The following is a 14,512-nucleotide window of genomic DNA, read 5'->3' as shown; positions in this document are numbered from 1 at the left end:
CCATCTCACGTAGACGGCCCCGTTTCCACTGACCGTAAGATCGTCACTGTGCGTCTGTTCACCATCCTGTCCATCATCCTGCAAGGTTGACGCATCGTCTTTTGAATTCGAAGTTATCTTGGCAGGCTCTTGCGCTATCTCTGGACTTCCATCCACACCTTAATCAAAACAATGATAATTATACAAACAGAATCAAGCACTATAGTTCCAATATCAGCTCTCGTGCTGATAGACTTTCCTGCCCATACCTATTTATGATACCAGAGGCATTAAAGCTGATATTATAATTAGGAGAGAGTTCTAAAATTTGTTGACTTGTTTAAATTCGCGCCCCCTAAAAATGACCTATCCTCTTTCAAATCTCTCGAAAAAGGAGAAAGACGAAAGTGAGATTTTACAAATAAAGAAGTAAATCTACCGTCATTTCAAACTGTACCTCGCATATCGCGTAGAACGTCTTTACCGTCGCGACCATCCGCGCCAGCCACACCGGGCGGACCGGGCGGTCCTCGGGGACCAGGAACGCCAGAAGGACACAGAAGACACTGACCTGTCATGAAAAAGAAGAACGCAATCAAAGACTGCCTGTTACAAATTTGTGGTACTTGTAATTACGAATTACACTGTAATTGGAATTGTAATTTTTGTGTCATCTTTTCATTTTTGAGCGGATAGGGACATTATCACTTTGTGTGTTGCGGTATATAAGCACTGTAAATTATCATTATTATTATTATTACGAATACCTACATGGACGTGATCGAAAATTTACAAAATCACGCCTCGTCTTTAAACTAGAGTGACATTACACTCTAGCTCCATGACTTTTTCTGTTTTAAGCGATATTTGCGAAGTGGAGCATGTAATCATAATAGATTAGTATAAAGCGTATTTATATAAATATAAAAAAAGTTCAGACATTGAAACCTGTACATGAGTTACTTTCCTCACTCCGTACTTGTTATGTATATTGAACTTCGTATTAACTACATATAGGAGTCAGGCTGGTAATTCAAGCAATCCCTACTTACCAGAAAGCAATGGCAATTCAAAAGACCCCTGGGGATTTTGATCACTGCTTTGCTGTGTTGCTGGCAGATTCGGAGTCTCAGAAGAGTCCACACCTCGACGACTTCTCTGAACTTTTTTATCGACTGGGTTGTCTTCCAGGATCGTCGGGTTTTTTGAGATCAGCTCCAAACTCATGAAAGAGCGAGTGATCTTCTCAACTGATCCCTGTGAGAATGAGCCAAAAGTATAGGTTTTCCCGGTCAATTTCATACTTTTGTCACTCAAATTCATTAATGTGCATTCAAATTCACGTATAGCGCACGCACGCGAAAATATTCGGGCATTCAAATTCAGAATCCGAGCGATCAATTTCATTTATGTGCGTTCTATTTCATTTTCGGGAAATCAAATTCACGATTGGGCATTCAAATTCAAAATGCGAGCACCGACTTTCCTACTCGTGCATTCAAATTCATGCGATAGTCACGTGATAGTCCCAATGAGCTTGTTTGGAGCGTTCAAATTCATTTTTAGGCGATCACTTCCTACTTCGTGCAATCAATTTAACGAGGAAAATGGAGTAGACTTTTAAGAAAGGGAAAAGGGCCAACACAACCAATAAAGGCTTGCATATATTGTAATTATGGTTGTTTACAGGTTCTACATTGTTCTCTGTTCATGTATTCTTTGTTTTTCATCTCAATAAATTTCAAATTGCAATGTCCAATCAGCAGTGCATCCAAACAACACAACGACTAGTAATCATATTTCTTGGTGATACTGCATGCTGACAACGCCCCAACACCAACCACATAATCATGATAATGACAATTCATAAACTTAAAGACAAACTGACACACAATGATCTCACATAGTCTCGTAAAAGTAAATCAATAAGACAGCAATACACAACAAACAACGCGTATACAATGTTTAAGTATCAGTTTCAATATAGTCGAAATTGTCTTCTTTTCCTCGAAAGTGTCAACCAACCCTCCGTATTATGCTCGTCTGTAGGCCTATACAGTGCCTAATTTTTGCTTGTTTGTTTCGTTTTCCATCAAAGTAGATGGCTGGATAACCCATATTCAGCTGCAAAACCCATATTCAGCTGCAAAAGCTGGTCTTAAATAATATGGGGTCCAGTTTGATGTTCTACTCTTTGCGATGAATAAATGAAATGGGATCTTTTACGTGCATGAGTTGTGACTCTCTCACACATGGGACCGCCATTTTATGTCCAATCCGAGGGACATGTGCCTGTATATTCCTATTTGCTAAGCGCGAGTTCAAAATTGTCAATGAACAGGTGGACCTCTACTGCAAAATAAATAATCATCGTAAATCCCAATATATTCAAAGCCAAATGAGAAACACATGCATTACACGACCCCAAACCAACTAAATTCAGGACTTCTTTTAAATTGAATGCAGTTATTTGGAACGTGGTTGCCTATTCACGAATTTGAATGACCGACGAGATTCCGTCGCCAGCTTGACATGAATTTGACTGCTCATTGATGAAATGCGTGCTCCTCTCTTAAATTTGAATGCTCCGATAGTGAATTTGAATGTTCCGATAGTGAATTTGAATGTTCCGATAGTGAATTTGAATGCTCCGATAGTGAATTTGAATGCTCCGACAGTGAATTTGAATGCTCGGATAGTGAATTCGAATGACCGGATTTTGAATTTGATTGCTGATTCAGTGCTGCGAGCGTGGAATGCGTGAAATCGAATGCTCGGAATAGGAACTTGAATGACAAAAGTATGAAATTGAAAACCTATACTAGACGCGGACCATAACAAACTAAAATGCCATTGTTCACTGAGAAGAGATTTTAACAAAGGAGCCGAATAAAAGGAGGAGATGAAGTGGCTTGTACATGAATCACATGTGATTGGTACAAATCAATAGAGCAAGCGTGAGAGCAATATTGTATTGTCATGGTATCTAATGGTATACTTACTGATTACGACTCGTGTCGCTGCTTTGTGAAAACATGTAGAATATTTGAATTATATCACTTTCTTATTTTACGTTCAATTCAGATTAAACCGTTACTATTCTAGTTGTTAGATGTTGACTCTATTTATTATAGTCAACCTTAGCATTGAACAGCTCTTCGTTTTCAAAAGAAAATCTTCCCACTCAAACGTTGTGTCCACCTTTGCGCAGGGTATACAATTATTTTCCTTAAACCCTGAAGCCCTCATATAAACGATAGCAATATTATGCTTCATGCGGTGTACAGTTTTCCTCCTTTCATATCTGTTATTTTTTTTCCTACCACTAAAGTGGACTGTGCAGTTGCAGCTGACGCATGCGCTTTACTTGAAAATAGACGTTAGTAGTAATACAGATGTGTCTGATTAATTTAGGAGTCTATAAAATGTCATATATTGAATATAGTGAGTGGGTAGTTCAGGAGAAAACTTGAGCAGATTCGCAGTGACACAGCGTAATAAAAACTGTCGTTTCCTCTCCGTAGATGGGGTAGTGGGGGTTTAGTGATTTCCCGTGCATTGCATGTCGCTCCTTCAAAGAGTACTATTATTGAAACCTCCATGTCCTTTGTAAACCCCTCTGATGTGTGTTTTGGTAAAAGAGCCTATCTACACCTTGCAACGCTTACTAAACAGTCGATTGAATTAGGCCTATGACCTGGAAGTTTAAACATTTTCTTCAGATGAAGAAGTCATTAAAACCATTTATGCTGGCAGTTAGTTTTCTTCTAGAATGTCGTGTGCTCTTCAAATTTTATTATCTGATAATTTTACTGTCTGAAGCGTCCAAAAATGCTTTCGAATTAATGGTTTTATTCATGTACGCCTTTTTGCCTAGATGTATTTACAAGTATTGCAACCCATATTCGACAGAAAGATGTATCCAGAGATTCGTCATTAGGACAAATTAAGCAACGTACGTGTGAATATTCATGGAAAAAAGCGTATATCTAGAGATACGCCTTTCTGTCAAATTGATCAACAGCAACGCTAACTGCACGTTAGTTCCTCTTTCCTCAGAAATAACATTGTGCTCTCCACAGCTGACGATTAAGAAATGATAGCCCTGCAAATTTGGATTACTTTTTTTTTATGATACTCACTGTAGAACGAGAACGGAGTCATCGTCCACAAAATCGAAAAGTCCCTAACCAGGAACCGTAGTGTCAGTTGGTCATTCTTTACATGCCATACAACACACATTTCACTTTATACAAAATAGAGGGAAATTGCATGCGTTGGTGTGTGTATAATTATGTGCTGGTGTTATAAGCTGGCCAACTGTGTATTCAACAAGAAAACTTTTACATGTAACTTAAAACTCTCGAAAGCTTTTTTTTTCTCAACTAGAAAAATGTGGCAAAACAAAAGAAAAACAAAACAAAAAAGGACCCGTCAGGCCTCCATCGAACCCGCATCCTATTGACAGGCATGCAGACCCTTTACCAATTTAGTCACAACAAGTCCCCAAAGACTTAAGACGTGGAGCTCAAAAGCGGCCTAAATCCGTTCACTGTTCCACGTTTAACTTGAAAATTTCACCATGATCCCGTTATCTGATGGAAAGAATAAATAACACAAAAGCTTGTGGTTTCATATACAAAATATCGGAATTTCACTATTTCACTATTTCAGAGAATAAGGAGCTGAGACAATCGAGATACAGCTCCGAGAACAATGTCACAGTAATTCAGAGCTGGAAAAAATCACTTCCCATAGACATAACACGTACAGAAGGCGGATTTTAACATGTCACCTTAAATCTAAATTGTCGCGACGACGACGTCATCAAAAGGGGAAATATAGGTCACTATCACGAAAGAGAATTGCCTTGGCTAACATACTGAACTTTGGGAGAAAATTGGGTGAAAATGACCGAGATACGTACGCCTCAATGAATTGAAAAAAAAATCCAAACATTACGTCATAAACTATGAAAATCCTCTCTTTTTTATACTTCAGGTGACAATGTTGATAATGACATGATGTCAGATTGGCCATAAGTATACTTGATTTATATGCTTCCTAAATATGAAAAAAAAAAAAACCCAGGGGATATTTCAAGAGCTACGGCAGAATAAGCTATAATTTTCACTAAAATTTCCACATAGATGCTCGCGCAGATTTTTAACTTCCATGCACGCTCAAAACCTTGTTATTGGTCACAGGATCAATGAAATGAATGAAATCATGAATCTTCTATACGTGAATACTTACATATTTCTAGTTGTACGTGTTTGAACTTCATTGAGCTGTATATTAAAAGCAGTTCTTTTTGACTCGACGTAATATTAGTAATGTCAGAAGCCAATTGTATTTCTGTCACTCTGTTGGAACTGTAAATAAACCTTTTAAACTCTTGCACTTCATCAATATGACAAAGTCGGATGGTTTCGCAGAATGGTAGGGCCTATATAGAAGTTAGTGATGGTGTGTTTGTTATTATCTTTCAATTCGTTCAGTTCGTTCAATTCAAATTGTATACCTTTCTGGTAAAAGCCTGGTGCCTCAACGTCTCAACAACCTAATGGAATTCCGCAGCAGCTCGTGATTGGCGGTGGCTTCCGGACAGGGGGCAGTGATTAGGGACTTTTAGATTCCGCATCCAGAACGTGGACTACGACGTGATGACGTCATTTCATGATACAATGTACTGCGCATGCTCCAGGTTCCCTGGCACGTCCACCGGCAGAATCGAGAACTCGTTCTCCACGGATTTCACGTCCTCCCAAATAGTGAACGGGGTTGATGACGCAGCGTGCGGAGGATGTCACTGTATTAATTTTGACGCGACGATTATGACGTCACCACATCCATGTACTCATACTCACCGTCGACTGAAATCTATGCTTTTACTCTGGCGTCGACTGGAGTTGCCGAGAACGTTGGTTCTCACTTTCGGGCGGTCTGAACACCGTCGCGTCGTGTCCACGTAATAGTCTAAAAGTCCTTATTATCGCCAACGGACACTACAGAAACCTGGTTCCACTGATATCAAACCACAAAGAGGCCGACACGCGACTCCTCTTGCATGCACTGCATGCCTCTCAAGACATTATTCTATCGAAAAAAAAAAAGAAGTTGTCGTTATCTTGTGTGATGTTTCATAAACCAAGTTCAGACTGTCAGTGCTTTGTTACAAACTGTACACTTCGCTCACAGTACGAATTGTAACAGACTGTACTGTCAGTTGTGAATTTCAGTACTTTGTTATACATTACAGTACAAACATTATTTTGAACTTTATTTTCAACAAGTTTATTATTCATTTTGTGTGTGTGTGTGTGTATATATATATATATATATATATATACATGTGTGTGTGTGTGTGTGTGTGTGTGTGTGAAGTTGATTAAAGGACATCTTTGAATATGACAACTTTCTATTATACCATCAGCATTTATGCTTGTACCTCAACAAATTACGATAAACGTGAAAATGAAAATATCCAGAATCCCAGATACATCTTTTAAAAGATTTTGCACACTGTTAGTGCACGATTTTTTTCGGTTTTCTGTTGACAGACTGTCATTATGTTGATAACTAATGTAATAGTGATGTTTCTTAACCAAGTTCGAACTGTCAGTGCTTTGTTACATATTGTACATACTTTTTAATTTCTTGTTAAACCTGATACAAGAGCCCACAGTGTGACTGTATTGACGTTCAGTATATTTTGTTATAGGCCCTACATTGCAATATAAGTATTCAAACTTTATTTTCAACAAGTTTATTTGTTGATCAGGGTGTTTCAAGGACATTTTGGGCTCAGACAACTTTCTATTATATTTATGTTTTTACCGCAACAAAGTAAGATAAAGTGAAAAAAAAAATGGAATCCAGACATATTATTTGTCTCTTGTGCCTTTCGTGCACTAAATATCACCCTTTTTTTTTAGATCGGGTCTTAAATTACCTCAACATTAAAAAAAGAAAAAAAAAGAAAAAAATAATAATAAAAAAATCAGCCTGAATAGAAGGAAAAGGACGTCCAAGATTGTTTTCCCTCTTCCATTCTTAGCGTTGATTCATTACTGTACGTTTTCATACAAATTTACAAATCATCTTTTTTTAAACAAACAAACTTACGAACAAAGGTTACATTTAAAAACATTTGTTGGAAAATATGGTATGACTCGCACGTGACAGTACCTAGCACGTATCTCACCCGTAATCGCCCGGACGTGCAAATCTTATTACCCGCAACCATGTTTAGGCCCTGTCACACCTTTCCGGGCAAGCTACACGGGCTTGCTGCGTGTGGGGACTTTCCAGCATACCGGACAATTTCTGAGGGCGGACAAGGATTTGAGTGAGTCAGTGCATGTGCCTTACTTGCTGGACGCGTTCTACTTTAGTTCTACTTGTTGTTGTTGTTGTTGTTTTTGTATTTGAGGCGCGTCATTCAAATATGAATATTTACGCCTTTATCTTTATAATATAATTATTTTACATATAATAAATCAATAAAAATTATAACTTTTTACTATCATTTTTATGCGCGCTATGTGTCTGCTGTTATACGGTTGGGACAAATAAGTTCTGGTGCATGCTGATGGCAAACTCTGATCAGCCCGGCTCGTTACATTGAGCAGGCTTCTCGGTCGCGCACACAGACCTAGATCCCTCATTTGCCGCACTCAGGACCCTCTGCCCAACGCATATATGGTGCACAAGCAGACTCCCGAATACGATATATAAACATCAAAATTATAATATTATTTCATATATACTTTCCATGAAATAAACATATGATTTACAATAATTCATTTTTTTTTCATTATGTAATAAGCAAACATCCGGTTGTGCAGTGTGCAAATCTAAATTAAATAAAACTCAAAAGATAATTATCTGTATAACTCTAGAAGACTTATATAAGTCTTTTAGAAAACCTTCTTGTTCTCTTCACATATGAGATTAATGCCCTCAAATGATCAACATTTTTTGTGGATAATACTTTTCTGATATCCCGTTGATCTTTGCCTCCAATGTCTGCGATCAACATGGCTCTCTCTATCAAATATTTCGGACAATCATATAAAAAATGGCTTAAATTTTCCTTTTCGGGGGCAATAGGGGCACTTGCCTGTTTCATGCAAATTTACTTTCCACTTATCATAATTCAGTCCAATATTACCCATACGGACTTGATGAATAAGTATTTGTTCTTTCCTGTTTTTTAATCTGCATTCATATTTTCCACTTACATACTTCTGTACTTCTTTTAAAGGGGACTGTGTTTCTTCCCATCTTTTTTGCCACTTCTTGTTAAAATAACTACTCAAAACACATTTAACTTCCATCTTGTTGAGTCCATTATTGATTCCGATATGTTTCTCTTGTAGGGCTGTTTTTGCCGCTTTATCTACTGTCTCATTGCCCGTGATGCCACAGTGGCCGGGCACCCATTCAAAGTGTACTATCATACCCCTGAACAGCAGGTGCATCGAAAGAACGTGTATTTCTTTCACAAAAGCATCTTCGAATTTACATGTTTCAAGGGCCCGGAGAGCACTTAAACTGTCAGTAAAAATTACTACTCCTGTATACACATTACTAAGTTGTCTCAACCAGGTTAATGCCATAAAAATTGCAGCAAGTTCCGACCTATATGATGACGTGAAATCCTGCAGTCTTTTCGATTCACTGTATTTGTAATAGGGTGCGAAAAAAAGCAGCTCCCACTATGCCTGTTTGACTTCTGGATCCGTCCGTGTATACATGCAAGTAGTGACTCCACTTCTTTTGTGTAATTTCTAAACTCATTTGATTTTGAAACAATGGATTATCTGACTTCGATATTAATCCACTTAACTCAGTTGAGACATTCACTTTTGGGATTTGCCAAAGTGGGATAGTTAAAGGAGTTACCTGCTCAACAGGCATATCGAGGTAGACTTCCTCTTTCATCTGCTTTATCCTGTTTCCAAAGGAGTTACTTGAACAAGTTTTGTTATCATAAAATCTATATTGCCAACAGTCCCCTACATCTTCCAGCAAGGGGTGGTCGGGAGTTGTTTCAATTCTCTTGATATACCTTGCACTCAGCAATTTTCTCCGCATATCTAAGGGCATCTCTCCTGACTCTGTTTGGAGAGTTCTCAGGGAGGTTCCGACTTTGCTACCCAAACATATTGTCAGAGCCTGATATTGAACTGAATTGAGTATATTTTTGACAAAATCAGATGCCGAGTCATATGCTTCACATGCATAATCCAATAAAGAAAGAATAAGGGATTTATAAACTGTTATCAAATCCTTTATTCCACCACTCCATTTTACATATGCCAAACATTTAAGTATATTTATTTTCTTTTTACTTCTACATGCTACGTCTTGTATATGAGATTTCCACGTTAACCTCTTGTCTAAAATAACTCCGAGATATCGGTGTTCTTTTCTCTGAATAAGTGGTTGTTTGTCTAGATAGAGTAAAATGGGCTCTTCTTTGTTGGATCTTGAAAACAGTATTGGCACTGTTTTGGGGGATGAGATGAGCATGCCCCATCTTTTGAACCACTCGTTAAGTATATTCAAGTATTCTTGTAAGCATAACACAACCTCGGTGATGTCGTTACCTGATTGCCATATTACGCAATCGTCGGCGTATAATAGGACTTTGGGGTTAGGCCCAACTGGAATATCCCTGAGCATCAGGTTGAACAGAATGGGGCTCAAAGGGCTTCCTTGGGGTAATCCGTTAACCATCTCCATTGTTTCAGATAATGCATTGCCCACACGCACCTGAAAGGTGCGCTTTGACAGCATGTTTGCTATAAAATGTAGCAAATTCCCTCGAATGTTTGCCTTCCCACAGTTTGACCAGGACGGCTTCGGGCCACAGTCTATCATATGCTTTAACTAGATCAATAAATACTGCGACTGTTTTAATACTCACTTTCAAATTTTTCTGTATTTCATTTTCCAGGTGAATTATATTATCCACACAGCTTCTGCCTTTACGGAATCCACTCTGTATCGGAGATAATAAATCATTCTTTTCCACCAAGAAGTTTATCCTCTCTTTAACCATAATTTCCATAATTTTCATAAAACAGGGTAATAATGTAATTGGTCGGTAAGAACTCAATTCTGTGGGGGGTTTATTTGCTTTCAGGATTGGGATCAAAATTGAGTGTTTGCATGCTTGTGGTATAAGACCAGTTTCCCAAATTCGATTGTAAATTAACAGTAAAAGTTCTTTAGAATGTATGGGCATGTTGCAATAAACCTCATATCCTATTCCATCCAATCCAGGCGTTGTGCCTTTTCTTGAACTAAGTGCTCTCTCTAATTCCCGGAACTGAAAAGGTTCATTATAAACTAATTCACGACTGCTGTCAGAATCTGTCCTCACCGATCCCCAAACTTCACATATATCCTTATAATTCTCATCATTTTCCTCTTTCCCGCCTACACTACCGAAATATTTTCCTAAAACATGTGCTTTGCATTTATCGTTGATAATAATGTCCTCTTCGGAGTGTAAAGCAGGCATGTTTTTTTTGTTTCACAGGTATTCCGTTTAACCTCTTTATTGTTTGCCATACCTTTGAAACTGAGGAGAAGCGGTTTAGTTTCGCACTGAAGGACTGCCAGTAGTCGTGTTTGGCTTTACGGATGGTCCTCTGGGCTTCTGCTTTCCTTTGTATGAATTCGTTTTGCAAAGCCTTTGACCATTGTCTCCTTAACTTTCTCTGTATTTTGTTTCTCTGTTTTATTTTGTCCGTACAATCCTTCGTCCACCATGGGACAGGGTTGCGCTTTGTGTCTTTTGGGCGGTAGCTTGATATTCCTAATATTTTGGTTAAGCGTACCATAAATTCTTCAAACAACGTTGTTGAAGAGGCGTCTTTCTCGAATTTGTCAACACAATCAACAGTTAACTGATCATTACATAAGGAGGCAAATTTCTTCCAGTTGATCTTTCTGAAAGATTGGTTTTCGCCTCCTGTGTTGATTTCACGTAAATGAAAAGGATTTGCGCTAATGTATAACTGAGTGCATACTACATAATGATCACTTCCAAGTGATTCTGTTAACACTTGCCACATGCATTTACCGGCCAGGGTTGCCGATGTGATAGACAGATCTAAACAAGATGTCTTGCCGGTGTGACTATCCAGTCTTGTTCCAGAACCATCATTTAAAACAACTAAGTTATTACACATCATAAACTTTTCAAGTAATTTACCGTTGAGATCTGTTCGTAAACTACCCCATAATACATTATGAGAATTAAAATCACCGACTATCAATACTTTCGATACATCTCTCACCTTCGAAAGTAACATGTTCAGAGTATCATCATTCAATTTCTTGCAAGGATTATAATAATTCACTACCGACAACACATAATCGTCCAAATATATATCAATCAGTTGCATCTCTATTTCTTCGTAAATTCGAACCTCCTCAAAACTTACTGAGTCATGAACGTATATAGTTACCCCTCCACCACGTTGTCCATTTTTTCTGTTTCTTGACAGTGTGGTGTATTGGGGAATATTTAACTCAGTATTTTCCGCAAACCAAGATTCTTGTATACATATCAAATGAATTACTCCTACATGTTCAGAATTTATATATCTAATCAATTCCCCCTCCATGAGCATTCATCCCTTGGGCGTTCCACTGGAGAATGACCAGCGCAGTCATGAAAAGGTTTCTGTTTAACTGCTGCATTTTGATCTTTCGATCAATACCTGTTCCACAAGAGAACGAATGAGTGCGAGTATCTCTGGTTCCGTTTGTTCACTTACGAAAATTAGAACAATTTTGACCACAAAGGAAATTATTTCCTCGTTTGAAGCATTCACAAGAAAGTTACTTCCAGGTGGATTTCCTTTTTGTTCCGTTTTGTCAGTAGTTGAGTTCGATGTTTGGCTTTCCACTACATTACCCTTATTTGTATCTGTTTTTCTGTCTGTTCCCACCATCAGATTGCTGATAGTTTCAACAGCTTGGCTTACAGTACTGGAAGGGAGAGATGGGAGAATGCGTGGCGCCGTTTGTTTCTGTGGTTTTGTTCTTGCCAACCCTTCGGCACCGGCTACCGGCAGATTGCCACTATTGGTTGCCATGGTTGCCGCTGAGGCGTAGCTCACTCGATTGGGAAGAGGAGTTTTCTGTGTCTTTTCTTTTGTTTGTTCTTCTTTTGCCCGATACGTTCTTGCGGCCTCGGCGTATGACAAACTATGTACCGTCTTTAGCTTTTGTATTTCTTTCGCTCTCTTTATCATCTTACATCCATTGTAAGCCGCCGAGTGGTCGTCGCCACAGTTAACACATTTGGGGATTTTCTTTTCTGGGACATTCCTCAAAAGAGTGAGATTCCCCACATCTGACACATCGGGTCTTTGAACGGCAGTTGGCTGCCGTATGACCGTGACGCTGACACTTAAAGCATCTTACAACAGGTGGAATCCACTGTTTTACATTAAATGATTGAAAGCAGAGAATTACCTCTTCAGGGATTTGTTTTGAGTCAAATGTTAAAATGACACTGCGTGTTGGGGTGTAGAAAGTATCTTTCTTTTCCTGGTTGTAGGTTTTTCTAGTTATTCTCTTTACATTAATCACTTTTTGTCTTTTTAGTTCTGACTTGATCTCTTCCTCTCCCATTTCAATGGGTACCCCTGAGATAACTCCTTTGGCGCTCTGATGCTTTTGTGTTTTGACCGGGACATTACCGATTTGCTGAATATCGGAAATTTGTCTGAGTTGTTTTTCGTTGCGGCATTTAACTAAGATTCCTGCGTTCATACTTTTCATGAATTCTGGCGGGCTTCCTGACACGTTTTGGATTGATTTGGCAATTACCAGTAAACTTATGTTGCGAAGAGACTTGGAACGCTCGATGGGGGTAATAAACACTTTCAGATCTGGAGGATTTGCTTTTGGCGTACGAAAGACGTTTTCGTAATTGTCATAGTCCGTTTCGGAATCTGTGGAATTTGACATAGAGTCCCTTTTGGTGCTTATCTCTTCCACCGTACTTGAGCCTTCTCTGTACTTTCGTTTCTTACGCCTGCCTGAAACAACTCTGTAATCTTCTTCATGAACTTTATCATAGCTAGTGTCGCTGTCTGTCCCCTTGGGGTCAAAAGCCCCTTTGGGGTCTACAGCTCTATCGTATTCTCGTGAGGCGGCAGCCACCGCCATGGTTTCACAAGACGCCAAATGGCGGGAAAGTTGAGTTATATCTATATTGGTGCGAAGTGCGAAATTCCGGATGTTTGCTTACCTTAAAACTGTTCGACGGCGTGCTTCTAGAAAGACGTATATTCCATATGCCTCAACTATGCCCCAAAAACATGCAAAGTGAGTCCAAAATATCAAAATATCAAAATTATCCAAATAACAGAGATTCCAAGTTCGGAGCTAGAGGTGGACACGTCCGGCGTCCGTGACCACCGCTTGGTCAACCTGTCATCCTTGCTGCAGGGGCCATGCTAATCTTCTCTGTATCGTTCCAATTTTAATATTCGTGTTCAAGATTTCTCTTGTCCACTTGCGGGTATATTGTGTGACCTGTGTGCCAGGCGCTTGGGAACTGACAACTCAGTGAAGGAATTCCTCTGAAGGAATGGCAGAAGTCCCACAGAATTTCATTATCTTAGCCGCATACGGGGGACTGCGATGTACCTGCGTGGGAGTTGCCTGCGAGGTGCTGCCGCTAAGGGCTTCCTACTGGCGTTCTGCGTGGACCTCTGCGGGGCAATCCCCGCGACTCACCCGGAAAAAGTTTTGGTCACGCTCAACACTTGGCTGCGGGTAAATAGGACTTGCGTGCGCACCTCCGGGCAACTACGGGCGAGATACGCGCTAGGTACTGTCAGGTGCTGACCAACTGCGGAGAGCTCCGGATAGCACATGTTTCCCGCTAGTCAACCCGTAAAACTTCCCCAGATACGGTATGACAAGGCTTTGAGCATGCTCAAAACTTGTTACGAGTGAGTCGTGGGGGTTCGCTCGCAGAGGTACACGCAGAACACCAGTAGGAGACCCTTATCGGCAGCACCTCGCAGGCAACTCCAACGCAGGTACTTCGCAGTACCCGTAAGTCGCTCGTAACAGAAAACGGATCGGTTTCAAAGCTCTCACGCAGGTCACACGGAATACACGCAAGTAGAAGGTAAGTAGCACGCGTCTAGCATGTAAGACACAAGTGCGAAACTCGCAAACATTCTTGTCCGCCCGTGGAAAATTCTCCTGCGTGCTGGAAAATCCCTACTCGCAACAAACCCGCGTAGATTGCCCGGAAAGGTGTGACACGGCCTTGACAAACCTTCAGAATGACGAACCTCGTTTTATTTTCGGCCTAGCGAACTGTAGGAATAACGAGCCTTCGGAATAACACCACAAATATTTGGATTAAAGACCCCTACATATTAATATCATTATCATTGATTGACGAACATTTAGGTAAAGGGCATTCGTGCACTGTTTTTTTCAGAATAACGAACCTTCGGAATAACTAACCTTATTTCAA

At 39.7% G+C, this 14,512-nt stretch overlaps 1 pseudogene; it reads right to left on the bottom strand.

Moving 5' to 3' along the window:
• Positions 1-13,447: 13,447 nt before the first annotated feature.
• Positions 13,448-13,531, bottom strand: LOC139715106 (U6 spliceosomal RNA; annotated as a pseudogene).
• Between the last annotated feature and the right edge of the window lie 981 nt (positions 13,532-14,512).

This window comes from Diadema antillarum, unplaced genomic scaffold, assembly GCF_040938485.1.
Source record: "Diadema antillarum isolate AM-2024a unplaced genomic scaffold, OU_Dant_1.0 seq00002794_RagTag, whole genome shotgun sequence".
Taxonomy (NCBI): domain Eukaryota; kingdom Metazoa; phylum Echinodermata; class Echinoidea; order Diadematoida; family Diadematidae; genus Diadema; species Diadema antillarum.
The sequence above is the reverse complement of the archived record's forward strand: the minus strand, read 5'-3'. Positions and strand labels throughout refer to the sequence as shown.